Source organism: Nipponia nippon, unplaced genomic scaffold, assembly GCF_047370975.1.
Source record: "Nipponia nippon isolate SJK-2023a ecotype South Korea unplaced genomic scaffold, ASM4737097v1 scaffold_12, whole genome shotgun sequence".
Lineage (NCBI taxonomy): Eukaryota > Metazoa > Chordata > Aves > Pelecaniformes > Threskiornithidae > Nipponia > Nipponia nippon.
In genome coordinates, this window is record NW_028262313.1 from 24,362,487 (window position 1) to 24,375,594 (window position 13,108).

A 13,108-nucleotide genomic window follows, 5' to 3' on the forward strand; every position below is an offset into this window, starting at 1 on the left:
GCCGGGCCCGGCCGAGCGGGAGCGGACGCGGGGCCCGGGACGCGGCGCTGGGCCCCGCCGGCGCCCCCCGTCCGCGGCCGCCGCCCCGCGCCGGCAGGGGGCGCTGCCGCCCGGCCCCGCGCCCAGCCAATGGCCGGCGGCGCCCGCGCCGGGCGGAGCCGCCCCGCCCCGCCCCGCCCCGCCCCGCCGGGCCGCGGCCCCGGCCCCGGCCCCGCCCAGCCCCGGCCCCGCCGAGCCCACTCGCCGGCCGCCGCCGCGCCGGGACCGAGCGCCCGGCCGCCGCCAGCCGCCAGTCATGCGCCGTGCCGCGCCTCGGCCGCGGGCATGACAGCGCGGCCGCGCCCCGAGCTCCGCGCGGAGCCAGGCGAGTACCGCGGCGGCGCCGCTGCCCTGCCCGCCGGGGGCTGCGCTGCGGGAGGGGGTGTCCGCCGCCGGCCCCCGGGGGCTGCCTTTCGGGGAGGGGGTGTCCGCCGCCGGCCCCGGGGGCTGCCTTTCGGGGAGGGGGCGTCTCTCCGTGCCCGCCCCAGAGCCGCCCGCGGGGCCTCCCGCACGCTCCCTCGGCGGCGGCTGCCTGTCGCGGCGGTGTCGCCGGGCTGCTGCGGCCGGGGAGGCCGGCGGCTCTGCGGGGCCGGTCGGGAGGCGGCGGGGAGAAGGCGCTGCCAGCCTGGGAGGGGGCGAAGGAGTCCGGTCTCCGCAGCCCGGCTGCGGGAGCGAGGGAGGCGGGGGAGGCGGGAGGGCTCGTGGTGTGTGGAGCGGGGCGCCCGCTCGGCTTCGGGCTGGGTCCGGCGGGAGGAAGCCTGGAAACCCCTGGAGCGCGGGGCTGCGAGAGCCGCGCCTGAGGCGCTTTCCCAGGGGGGCGGCGGGATCGCGGTGCGTTTGCACCCCGGCGTTATTCCAGGAGAGCCGTCAAGTGCGCCTCACCGTGCGTTCGTGCCGGGACACAACGACAGGCAAAGCAGCCCTGCTGTCACTGCCTCGTATTTTTAGACTCCCCAGGAGAAACCGCAGCCTCCTCTGGAGCGAGCGAAGCGTGTGGCGGCGCGGGGAGCGCGCTGGTGGGGAGCGGGGGCTTAGTCTGCACTGAACGGCAGCTGCCTGTGCTGGGTTTTTTTAAATGCAACAGAGCAAACAATAGAATATCATATTAGCATGGGGTTAGCCTGAAAGAATGGAAAAGAAGAGGGAAAACTGTAAACATTATTCAAAAAGCCAGTTGGAAATTCTCAAACAAATCATCCAAAACAAACAGTAGCTGACTGGAACTATTTTCTTTGCAGGGAGTTTCCACTGGAATAAATAGCAAGTTCTGTTAAAAAAAATCCGCAGCTAGTTGTAATACTTGTAGTGTTTGCCAGGGGCTGGAGGGTGCCCACAACCAGAGAGATCTTTATGATCCAGTGATGTATTATCGCAGCTTTTGCTACCGGCTCTTTAGAGACGCCTGCAGTTTTTACCTACAGGCCCTACCTAAGACAGAGATGCCTGTTTTCCCCTTCGCTTTCCCATCTTCTACCTTTCGAACATCCCTTAACGTTCTTGTTCCTCACGGGACCTCTGTCTGCTGGTGCCTTGTGTAACCCGGACAAAGTGTCGCTGTGATGTGCCAACTCTACGTTACCTGCAGAGGTGGCAAACGAGGGCCTTTAGCAGTACGTTCTTTGCCTCAGCATCGCAGCCGTTGCTAGCTTGCACAGCCAGAGCAGCAGGGCCACGGCCACCTGCTCCCGCAGGAGCCCGAAGCTCCTACGTGGATTGTATTCTCTGGGATGCACAGAGCACCAGGCACTGCACCCCAGCCTTCCCAGCGCTTTCCTCAAGGACCTGATCATCGGTTTGTCCAGCATGACTTTGAGCTAATTAAGCCACTGGTACTTGATGGAGATGTATCAATGGCAGCGTTCCTGGTCAGGGGACGGCTGGCCAACGGCTCGCTGAGACCTGGCACAGCTGATGCCCAGCTGCAGGGAAGGTCCTGGGCGCGTTTCCTGGGCCCCTGGGCTGGCGCTCTCGGGGGCACGCCTGGAGAGGAGTAAAGCATTTAGTCTGTGAGCCAGAGCGAAAGTGGTCAGGAGGCTGTTTTGATATGCCCAGACCTTTTAAACCTTCCCCCCGAGGTTTGCAACTGAACGGTTTTCTCAAAGATCTCACTGCTTGCACAGGCAGTTGGCTTGATTGGGAAGCCTATTTATTTAACGCCCTCTAGTGATGTTTTAGAAATTGACGTAGATTCCTTTCAAGAGGAAAACAAATATTAAAGTTTATTGGTTTAAAAAGATTTACATTTTCTGAGAGTCAACTGCTTCAGGGAATCCCTATCAAACACAGTGCCTACACTTCGGATGGGTGCATGACCTCATGTTGGATAGGCTTCTCTAGCCCTGGAGACACAACGATGGCCCCTGCCTCCCCTGCAGACTCTCAGTGGTGCTCAGTGAAGGTCTTTGCGTCAACAGCACTGGACACAGTTCCTTTCTCTGGACCTGTCTTTAAGTGCTGCTGCACTTGAGGTTTTGGCTGAACCCACACGTAGATCGCTTAATGTGGCTCTGGTCTAGGTGAGCTTGGCATTCGCAGAAGGGACCGTTGATGCTTCTTGGTGCTTCGCCTTTGTTCATTAGAATCCAGCTAGGCTGGCCCCAGAAATGGGAAGTGTGTTGCCTTGTTTTTGCAGAGGAGGTAGCTCCAGGGACTAGAACTCCTTTAGATTGTAACCAGGGGATGTGACTCGAGCATCTGTGTAGTCAGACTGGTTTTACTTCACAGGTATGGGAGATGTTGAGGAATGTACCATTGATATGGTTTCCCTTAATTAGCTGGGAAATGTAGTGGGTGTTTGTTCTTCATGACTAGCCATGAGGGATCCCAGATCCCCTCCTGCTTGTAGTATGGAAGATTCTGATTTGCAGCTCTGATGCAGAGATCCTTCTTGTGGATCCTTTCCTAGTCCCTCGCGGACAGCATTACACCAGCACACCGTGCGCCACCTTCCCGCCTGCCAAGGTTCACCCCCCCTCTGCTGTTTCACCCCCTGTCATGCCAGCACCCTCACAAACACCCCAGACTCCCGTGTTTGCTCTGCTCACCTTCACCCACATATTACTCCCTCCTCCACCCTTGCCAGTGCCACCATCACAGCAAGCAGCATCCCGGCAGATCCAAATACACGCGTCTCTGAAAACGCCTGCAGCGGCACTCAGCCACTCGCGCTGTTACTCGCCTGTGTCCCGCGTACAGCCGTGTACGATCGCACCTACGCTGGGCTGCACCCGTCTCCAGCGAGCACCTCCAGCAGCCTGCGGAGCACCAGCAGCACATCGCCTGTTTGGCAGCGCTGCTCGGGAGACAGCCGGTGTCCTCTGGCTGGAAGCTGATGGGCAGAGCTCCTCTGGAGGTGGTACTGAAGTATGGTACACACCGGATCTGCGGGGCTGGTTTCTCAGCTAAGACAGGAACTCTGCCTCGCCAGCTCCCCACCTCTCCCTGTGCTTCTGGTTGGGGACCTGGCCTCTCCTCAGGACGTTCTCTTTGACTTGTCTGTGGAAGCGTCGTCAATATGAGTACTTACGCCCAGTAAAGGAAATAGCAGGTCTGCTCAACGGCACCTGCTCCGTTTTAGCCAGAGGTTGGGACTGTGGCAGTCACTGTGATTTAAAAAACAAAACCCAGTAAAACCCACTTCTGTTCATCTTCCACCTCCTGGCATTTTCTCCTGAGGGATCTTAGAGCTATGGGAAGAAGGACTGGCACAGGGATGGGTGCGCATGGGCGCAGGGGATCAACCCTTCTTTTCTTGTCTCCACAGTGCTGCCCTCCTCATGTTCCCCTGAGAGCAAATGGCAGGACAGATAAGGACGTGAAAGTTTCCAAAACCTGGCGCCCATAGTTAGCCCCTCTGAAAACAGGTAGGGTGGAGTCCAGCTTGTGGCATGTGAGAGAGAAACTGAAGCAAAACAGGATGTTTTTCTGATTTAAAACTTACTTTTCGTAATTCCTATTGAAAGGCTTGTTTTGGTTTGGTTTTGAAGTTGCCTGCCGCATTTATTGGGAAATATATCGGCCAAAGAGCTTTGTGCATGTGTGTGTGTGTGTGTGTGTGTGCACGTGTATGTGCTCCTATGCTTGCGCGGGGAGAGCAAATGCAGAGGCTGCTATTCAGCCTCCGTCATTGCGCTATGTAGCCTTGGCCTGATTCATTGGAGATGCTGTACCCACTCTTATAAATCCTAGCCTCTGCAAAGCACTGGCATTTCATCATTGACTTCAGTGGAACAAGACGTTTTCTGCCTTAATCATTTCTTCTCCTTGGCTCATCTATGAGTTTCTGCAATAGCTCGCAGCAGTTGCTCCTATGGAATAATAACGGCCTCATGTAAGGAACTTAACGTGAATAGTTTGATTCCACTGCTTATCTTTTTCCACCTCTCGTGCCATCAAAGAACTGGGACATGTTCTTTAAGGCCACACAACTTGACTTGCATTGGTGCGTAGCAAGAGATTTTTACTATAAGAATGTGCATATTTCTTTGTTAGCCCCGCTTGGCAAACTATCCTCTGGCCTCCAGGTTATTTGATCTCTGAGCTCTTCATCCTCTGTGACTAGCTTCTCCCCTTTCTCAGTCCACTGGCGTCTCTTCAGGCTGTTTTCAGGCCCCTCCTTCGCACCTTCTTTTCCACATGGGCTCCGCTCCCATAGTGCTGCTCCCGCCTGCCTTTCCATTCTCGACCTTTGCCCAGCTGCTCGGCGGTGTCGCTCTCTTGGCCTCTGTCACTGTTCAACCCTTAATGTCTTCCTGCAACTCCAAAAACTGGCCAAAAAGTGCAATTGTTCAAGCCAAAGTCTACTTTTATTTGCGTAGCTCATGTAACTTCAGACTTGCAGCTCCACTGAAATTCATGATGTTTGGAGCCTCGTTTGAGGCTGGATTGCCTACTTTTAATTTCCATCAACTGCAAAATTCTGTAGGGTTAAATCCTACAATTCAGAACAAACCTATCATGAGTTTTGAGGAGAAGTTCAACAGTGAACGTTACTAATAAGTGTGTTACCCGTCCTGATGCTGACGGGCAGATGAGCAAGCAGCAGAAAGAGGAAAATGCCTTTCATGGTGTGTGTGCTAGCAGAGGTGCTGTTGATTAACCCATTTTTCAGCCAGCCGGCTCCGAGAATGCCATTTAACAGCCCCAAGTCTGTATAATGCTAACAGGGTGCTTATAAGGCATAAAGGGATTAATGGTTAGCTCTAATGAAATCCAGATGCACAGAGCTGCCTCTTTTCAAGGTCTTTTCCATGGCCAAGCTGCAAATAAAATGATTTAGTCGTTGTAAATGGATGAGAAACACCAGACTCGCAACACGCGCTAGGTACTTAAACTCACAGGCACCAGAGGCTGCTGGCAGTTACCTGGTGGAGAAGACGGGGTCACCCACTGGCCCTCGGCTTGCAGCAAGATCACTTGTAAGGTGGGAGCTCGGGCCCTTGCTTGGGGAGCACAATTCACGCGCGTGATTGCGTTAGGGCTGGGGGAAGCTGGCTCGGAAACAGCCTGCGTCTCTGCCTAAGAGAAAGCCAAGGCAGGTATGGAGGTGGGGAGTGTCTGGCAGGTCTCTCTCAGGGACGTGGTGGTGGACCACTAGCAACTCGGCAGCTTGCCCTGGGTGTGTGTCCCGGGAGAGGGGAGGATTCATACCACAGCATTCAAGCGGAGATGCGCTGTCTGCCTAGTGGACCTGAAGCGTTACTGCCCCATAAACTGTTTGTTGTTTACGCTTTCTCTTCCCCGAGCAGTTTCTGTCTCCCTGTATCAGACGCCGAGCGCGGGCGCTGTCCGTTTCGGGCACTGGCGGTTGGCCGGGGCCCTAGCGGGGACTGGACCAGCGTACTCAAGCTCAGGGGCTCTGCTTCGGAAAGGCTGAAGTAATTCTGTAGCTGGGCAGACCCAGCTGTCTATGAATTTTTAGTTTTTAATATGGCAGGAGGAGGAGTTTTGAACCAAGAGAGGGGAAGAGAAGGGGGTTATTTTAAAGACATGAAGGAATGTGTTACATTCTTCTGTTCCTCAGGTTTGGCTGCTCTGCAAGTTTTTCATTTTGCCAAAGCTCAATTCAGTGAACTATTTATTTGCATTTTAAAAGAAAGAGCACGGTTCTTAACTTACTTTGGCCTCAGTGATGAATTTTTGTACTGTGAAATCCGTCAAGTTCCCTTCCAGTGTTATATATACATCCAACTTTACAACAGAAATTTCTACCCCAAAGTACCAGCCTGAATTAAATGGTTTAAAGGGGTTTATAAAAGTGTGCCCCCACTGATTTCCCACGAGTCTCATCAGTAGTCACCCCATAACTGTTTGATGCTGTGCTCACAATCAGAGCATGCCACAGCTTCATGCTAGAGACCTTATATGTGTGTCGAGCCGTGCAGAGGCTTTCTTTAGAGCTACAGAGGCAAGGATTCCTCATGAAAGGTTCCTGGGGTAGCTTTCAGCATTGGTTCAAAGGAGGGAAAGGGATGAGGAAAGAGTCACACTATAAAGTTCTATCAAAACATATAGGGGGAATCTATCGCGGTGGATTTTCACCATGGGAATAAGCATTGCAGGAGAATCCCAACAGGCGGCAGCTCTTTGGTCTAATCCATTGTCAGCAAATATTTCAAATTTACTCAGCCCTGGACGTCAGAATTGCAACCAAACTATCAGGACCTCCACGAAAAGCTGAGGAAATGTTACAAAACAAGGTTTTGCTTTTCCCACCACATTTGGGCTCCTGTGCAAGTACTAGGAGGGGGAAGTGCTTCCTCTACTGGCCGTTAGTTCCTGACCAGGCCAGAAGCAAGTATAGAAGTATTTCTAAACCAACATCAATATCTATTGATCTCTTCGGTTTCCATCAATTAGCAATCTGCTGTGCTGTGCTGGCTACAGAGAAGAGACTTGCATTTGTGCTACTCAAAGTTTTTCAGATTGATATCGATGCAAAAAAGACTTCGTCTTCTGAACTTCAGAAGTTCAGAGCCTGGTCCTGTTGAAGGTGATGGCTAATGGTCATCCTCACCAGCAGTAAGCGTTTTTCTTGCAGTGCTTTTTTTGTTGTTGCCCCAGAATACATAGACACCCCGCCTCCTGCTGAACCTTTGGATTTGCAGAGCAAAGCCCACCCATGGATGTTTTCAGCAGCAGTTGCCCATAATTTTCACAGATTCTGTCCACCAACACTGTATCAGTGGGCTGAGGCTTGGAAACAGCAGAAAATTTTTTATTCTTGTATTCATCCGTTTTCAGCTCTCTGTCCAGCACTGGATGCCGCAGTGAGGAAGCCCGGAGCTCCAGCTGGGCACCCAAGTGTTACAGAGGCAGAGCTGATGCACGGGAGCTGTGGCCTTGTCTTCCTGCTTAAAGCGTTTGGGCCCCGTTTTAGGTACCCGTCCTGCAGTTTGAGTGACAGCCGAGAGTTTCGCGGTCTTTTAGGACCCTGGGCAGTGCTGTATGACGGGACCAAACCCCCGGCTCGTCCCCAGGCGTGGATACTCCCGGTGGCAGGCAGTGCCGTGCGGGCGAGGCTGTGTTCCGTAGCCAGAAACACAGACCCAAGCCTTGACAAATTCCAAGTGTCCTGATTTGGGCTCCAGCCCAGTGTCATTTAAGAACGTGGACCATTGCATCAGCTGTTCAGAAAGACCCTCTTCAGTCGGGGGGACCTCTGGTGCTCCATGAGACAGCAGTCCCCTCCGCGCTTTGCAGGACATCCTCTCTCATTGCCGTCCACTGTCAGTGTTGTCCCGGACTCCCGAGGAAGGCAGGCCCTGCAGGCACAAGTTATGCACGGGAGCAGGGAAAAAAAGTGGCATGGAACAGATTAGTGTGAGTCAAACTAATCCCCAGCCACCTCCGACTGGAAAACCCACTCGGCCTTTGGCAGCCAAGAATTGTTTCTCCCCGTCCCCTTTATATGGGACATTTTAAAATAAACCAGCAGGGCTCCATTTCTGGGAAGGAAAAGGAAATGTTTCAAAGTGTGTCCTTGCAAACTGATTTACTGCCATCAGGCTCTGCATATTTTAAGAAATGTCTGAGTTTGTTTGGAGCCGTGTTTTAGCAGTAAGGGAGAGGGAAGCAATTAGTGAAACAACACGGGCAGATGAACTTGTGTAAAACGGCTCAGATAAATATTTACACCCAAGTTTCTTAGCTCTGAGTTCACATTAAACCCTGCCATGTCTCTCTGAAGGGACTCGCATCCCCAAATAAGATACTGGGCTGTAGCCACCCAACGTTATTTTACACTTCCTCCTCTGATTAATTAGGCTAATTATGGATCTTAAGGAATGCAGCGGGTTAAAGTGCTGGCAGGAGAGTTGAAGGTTCTCCGTAGCATTTGCAAGGAAATGTAAATGCTTTACCATATGCCTGTGCTGGCAAAATTCACCCCAATTGCTCGTAAAACAGCTGCACTTTTTTCCCCTCTCTTCTGGGCACTGAATTTTCACCCTATGCAAAGTGAAGCAGTGTGAACTATTAAAATATACATGGACAGACACGCATGTCCTTACCTAACATGAAGCAATATGGAAAAAGGAGGCTGGATGGATCAGAACAGGGTTGCATTAGCCAGAAAACGGAATGGACTGCCAGAGTCTCAGGGGGGCAGGAGGCATAGGGCAGTTAGCATAGTGTTAATCGGGCTGCATGAGCGGTTAATACTGCTCCTTCTTGGGTGGGGCGAGTCATCCGTGTTGTGGAAAAGCTTCTTGTAGCCCCAACGGTAGCAAAAGGACCTGTTTCTTTGGACAGGTAGATGATGGTAAATGTCTAGATATCAGGAATTCCTGATAATATTCCCTGAGATTTGATCTGCTCTGATTCTGTCTGGTAACAAATGTTGGTGTTCTGTGCTTTTGGATAAGCTCCCACAGCAAGAACTGTGTCTGTCTTTTGTTTTCACAATGAAAATGTCGCAATAACGACTGCGGGGGAATATACCTTATGATCTGAGGAGAAAGGACACCTCGCTTAGACCTCTCCCAGAATGAAGACCTAGCTTCCAAGCCTAGCTCTGCCACTACTTTTCTGCATTGCTGTGGGCATGTTACTTAAGTCTTCATTCTGAGCCTCAGTTTCTCCATTTTCCAAGCAGTCACTTTGAAGCTGGAGTAGAGATGTATGGGATAAGATTAAGGAAGGGCTTGGTTGAATGAAGACTGTAATCTGGTTTAGAGCCCATCAGCTGGAAAATGTTGCGGTGAAGCACAGTAGTTATATAGAGGGAAAAGCAGAAAGTCACTTTGCTAAGGCCACCACTGTCTCGGAAACAGGCTGTGTCAGTCCTCTGGCAGCTAATCATGGTCCCGACAGAGCTCCTCAGTTGGCCGCCTGCTCATGGGCACGTACAGCGGTGGGCATTCCTCTAGACACGTAGAGTTTGCTTCTCTTCCCTTGTTCACCTGCCCTGAAATGTCTCCAGAGCAGCCACAAAGGCCTCATGTACCACAGGGATGCTCGCGTGGCAGCTGTTTGGGAGCTGGGAATGGGGCGGTGTCGCAGCACAATGTGCGGAGCTGCTCCTACAGCTGCTGAAAACATTACCGTCCCTGGGATGAGAAACCTCACGGCACAGCTGGCGGATGAGCACCGCGAGCTGGACGCCGTAGCCTGCTTCATCTCCTCCTGGCTATTCTGTGTAGTGGGAAAAGGCTCATCTGGTGTCTTGAGGTGGAATATCTGACAGAGGTGTGAAGTTTGCCCACAGAGCCTGGCTCTGCTCAGAGACGGAGAGCATGGAGCAGCTGTGGCTGTGGGTAACACTCCTAGGGATGCAGCAGGCTAGGCACCAAAATGGGGAAACTTACACTTTTTGGTCTGTCTTCCTCTCAAAACGAGGCACCTGCTGTCACTGTAAGGACTGGGAGGTGGTTGCCCCCTGCCATCACCAGCAACGTCTGAGCTTCTTGGTGGATTGCACCCAGATGTGGCGGGGAGGGATGTATCAGAGGCTGGGGCCGTTCCTGTAGGTTTTGTAAAGGCAGCCAGCTGTGGGACCTCTCAGCCCCGCTGCAGGGAAGGGCGATCCCAACAGCAGCTAATCCACAGGTAACAGAGCTCAGCCCAGCCTGGGAAAGGCGTAATTCCAGGGTTAAAACAGCGCAAAGCCACCGTGCTGCAGCACTGTCTGAGCTGGCCTCAGACCATTCCCACTGGGGAAAAAACACGGTGAGAAGTAGAGAAACGGTCCAGCTTTCGGGGGAGAGGAGCAGATGGCCCCAGGGAGGAGGCTCTGTCCGCTGGGGGTGCGTGTGCGGCCCCTCAGCAGGGGCTCTGTCTGCTTCTCTGGGCAGCTCCAGCCCTGCCCCCATTTCTGTTCAAGCTGAGACAAGGGGACCCAGAGCAGAATCGCCGTGAGTGGCTGGCAGCAGCCCAGACGCCCGCCGAACGCTGCTGGAGCTTCACCAGCCGGGAGGAACCGGTGTGTAAGTGGTGGCTTGTGCCTCTCGGGCCTGGGGTGCTGGGGGAGAGGATCAGGCAGTCCGCGGCAGTGAGCAGGGTTTGCCCTGCTGCTCGGTCCCGGATCAGCGCTGCAAGGTGTAGCTTCGAAAGCTGGATCCAGCTCCATGGGCAGCCCAAGTCCAGGCGCAAGCTGAGGGGGAAGGCTTGGGTCTGCTGCCTTTGCAGACCAAGGCAGAGACTCCAGCTGGCCATTTAATAGAGTTTCGCCTCAAACGGTTAACCAGTGGTGAAGTTGTTACAGGAAATATTCCGAACTGCACAGGAAAAGCAACACGTTCAGCCCTCCATCCTGAGCTTTCACGTTCCTTCTGGCAAAGCCAGCCCCAGCAGTGCTTATACTCATGGTATTCTTACGCGCTCTGACGTGGGGGAAACCAAGCGCAGGACAGACATGGGAGACCCCTTAGGAAACCTGCTCCCCCTTCCTCTAATCAGTCCTTTCAAGAAGGTTTTCGTGTCCCGAGTGTCTCATTCTGTGTACATCTGCAGACTCGCTCCCTCGGTTACCTGCCTTACAGCACGCGCCGCAGGCACTACTAGTGCATCTGCTCACATCATTCCGGTTTTCTAAAGTCAATAGGCGCTGCACTTCTAGAGATTAAATTTTAAGGCATAGCATGATTTCTAGATGTCTTCTAAAGACATCTAATGCTCAAACAGCTCTGTTCTTTAGCAAACATTTCAAACTAGTGCTCCACCAGATTAATTATTCCTATTACTCTAGTAGCAGAGACACAAGGCGCTCATACTAAAATAATTTGTTGTATACATATTTCATGCTACATTCGTAGCTAGATTCATTATGTTGGTATACAAGCAGTATATAAAACTTCCCCTGAGAGTTCAGTGACCTTGGCATGGCTCTTTCCCTGCATTACATGAGTGTAAAGCTACTGACTATAGTGGATCAACATTGATTTACCCCAGCTGAGGATCTGGTTGTCTGTGCTGGTCTCTGCTCAGTCCTGGAGGTACTCAGCAAGGTTTGTGACAGCCCCTGTGCTCCCATCTCCCCTCCCCTCCATGCATGCCCCTGGGACCTTCCTCCCTGCAAGCGTCAGAGCAGGGGGGTTTGCAGCCCACCGCTCAAGGCCAGGTTCCCCTGGGACTGTTGGGGTTACCTTGGTGCTGGGTGGCAGGGGAGCTCTTGGGCTGGGGGTCCCGCTGGAAGCAGCTGCTCCTCTCGGGAGCTGGTTCATACAGAGCATGTTTTTTGGAGGGCTGGCTCCATTTTGGAGCCTTCTCCCTTCTCCCCGTCAGGTCGTGCTGGCCTGCCTGCCTGGCACCGAGCTGGAAGGAAGCCGGTTAACAATGCCTAGTCATGATCACCATCACGACAACAGCTCTCTGCTATATATAGCATCTTCCCCTGGCTGGGAACAGGGCAAAGATGGGGAAACCAGCGCGGGAACCAAGGCACAGCCCAGGCTTTTGTCTTGGTCCTAGAACTCCAAACGCTCACCTTTTAAGGGACACTTGGAGGAGAACTGGAGAGGTTTTGCTCTTATTCTGGGTGGCAAGCTGGGCAGGCAATCAAGGCTGAGAAGAAAACAAGTCGTCTTCCAAAGAGCTGGTGGCATGATGTAGAAAGGAGGTAGCTTTTCAAGCCAGATCACCCAGGATCAGGCTGGCAGCGGGTGGCACAGCACACCTGGATGAGGCGCCGGGCAGGTACGCACGGCTGAGGCTGCCTCCCAGTAAGGTGACGCTGAGTGCCCTGCACTGGATTGCCCCATTTGGGGGCAAGGGGGAATGGCTGCAAGACAGCAGCTTTTGGAGCCCCTGCTAAAACTGCTCCTGGTCGTGGGGTCCCATTCAAGTTCGTACAGTTTCGCGAGTGGCAGATGAAGTCTGGGAACAAGGGCAGAAGGAGACAGCAGCCATGCAAGTGCACTTTACCCTAAACTCATTTTGAGTGCAAATTAGCATAAAATGGCAAGCCCAGTTGTTTTCAGTTCGTGTAACCTAATGCCTGGCTGCTTTTTATGCAGTGAACAATTTCCCCTTCTCTTTCTTTGTCTCTCTCTATTTGGGTTTTCTAACTAGAAATGCAACTGCAGCCTGGTACAGGCATTTTGTAAGAGCATCCTGTGCTCACATAAACAAGAGACGTAACAGAGCAGGAGGCAGAAGCGTCTTACATTATCTCATTAAGATACTTCTGCAGGAATGCCACTGCTGACATAAACTCATTATTGGATAGAAGAGCAGCAGCAGTTGTTTTCACATGGATGGACCAAGCCCAAGCGATCGGTTCATTGTTTCTGTACTCTTAGCTGGATTCTTAAGTATTTTTTTGAATGTTTCCTGAGAGCTAAATAACCATGTGCTACATTTATACAGTAACTTTTGCTCTGTTCCAGTAGACCTCTGAAAAATGTGCCTCTGTTGGGCTCGGTTGATTAGTAGCAGTGATCAGCTATCTGCTCTGACACAACATACCTATACTGTGATGAGAGTGTTCGTAGGAAGAGAGTGTTTCACAAGATCCATCCAAGAATGAGAATAATATTGGTGTTATTGGCTCTGAATGGTCTGTGATGCTCCAAATAATCAAAGACATTGTGGCCCATGTTTTACTATCTCTGACTGTGCCTTTAGCAACATA

At 52.7% G+C, this 13,108-nt stretch overlaps 1 protein-coding gene across 2 annotated transcripts in view; it reads left to right on the top strand.

The window, feature by feature from the left end:
* The first annotated feature begins 226 nt into the window (after positions 1-226).
* LOC104012911 (rho GTPase-activating protein 20) overlaps positions 227-13,108 on the top strand; it is a 38,045-nt gene continuing 25,163 nt past the window's right edge. Inside the window, exons 1-2 of one of the 2 annotated variants that reach the window (XM_087749269.1) lie at positions 237-364; positions 3,803-3,902. The gene's annotated coding sequence lies outside the window, so the exon portion shown is untranslated. Of the gene's footprint in view, positions 365-3,802; positions 3,903-13,108 lie in introns of both variants that reach the window. The other variant, XM_087749268.1, reaches the window with a different exon arrangement.